Genomic DNA, 1,169 nt, shown 5'->3' with positions numbered 1-1,169 from the left:
CCGACGCTGTAATATGTAACGCGAAAGAGAAAGAGGGAGGGAATGCGAGCGAACATGCGAGACTGGCCGAGCTCTCTCGCGTCCGACGCAAAAAAGCTACGCTCGCCAAGTTTTCTTAAGCGAGGGCACGAGCACACGGCAAACTTACCGCAAAAAAGCGAGAGCTTTTTCGCCGTGCATCAGCGCCAGCGCCGTCATCAATAGAGAGAGAAAGGGAAGACAGAGGGAGATAGACAGAGCCTCTTTTTATCCCGTGTAAAACGTATAATGTCGCCTATCAAACAGCCGCGTGGTAATAATGCGCGTGTTACGGTAACTTCGGTCCGCTTATAGTAACTTTGGTTGTATTCGAAGAGTCTGTTTGTGTAAAAAAAAAAAAAACACACACACAACAAAAAGTAACAATAATCCAATAATATAATTAAATGTCCACTATTTAAAAAAAATATGTAAGACAAAATTAAAATAAGATTAAAATGAAAAATAAAATTAAACTAATTAATGATTTTAAAAAGAGCGTAAGAAAGAGAAAAAGAGAGAGGAACGACAGGACGCCTTTCGCATTGAGCAGTTCTTTCTGTCGCAATTTCGTCTTTCGCAGAAATATCGCGGGGCAAAAGCGCGCGCTTTTTGCCCGCGCACATCGTCGCCGTCGTGGTGGTCAACGCGCTTACACGACCGCGCCGAGCCGCGCCGGCCGCTCGTAAGAAGTCGGCAAAAACGCAACGTGCAATAGTTGCACGCCGGCCAAGCCAGCGGAAGAAACGGCATGGTTTTGCTCGACGAGCCGTTTCTTGCCGGCCCCGTGAGTCATGCCGCATCTCGCGAACGGACAAAGCGCGGCAACGCACCGAGAATGCCTGGCGATATGTCGGGAATGCGCGAGGTATCGTTGATGCACAGAAAGAAATCAGAGAGATCTTCGTGTACGGAAGAAACTCAGTCGAAATATCGAAAGTAAAATTCGCCGAGATTCGTATTTATGTCGGCAGTATTCAGAACCAAGTACCCAATTACGTACCGAAAATACTGTATCGTTAATTAGTTAGTGCTTTCCAGTAAGAGACACAGTGATACAGTGACAGGATTGCCTCGATCTAAAATTTTATAGTTTTTTCCCGATTTTTCCAGACAAATTTCATAATTTTTTCTGACTTTTATATAATAAT

This window comes from Cyphomyrmex costatus, unplaced genomic scaffold (assembly GCF_001594065.2).
Source record: "Cyphomyrmex costatus isolate MS0001 unplaced genomic scaffold, Ccosl1.0 scaffold192, whole genome shotgun sequence".
Lineage (NCBI taxonomy): Eukaryota > Metazoa > Arthropoda > Insecta > Hymenoptera > Formicidae > Cyphomyrmex > Cyphomyrmex costatus.
Note: the sequence above shows the minus strand (reverse complement) of the source record.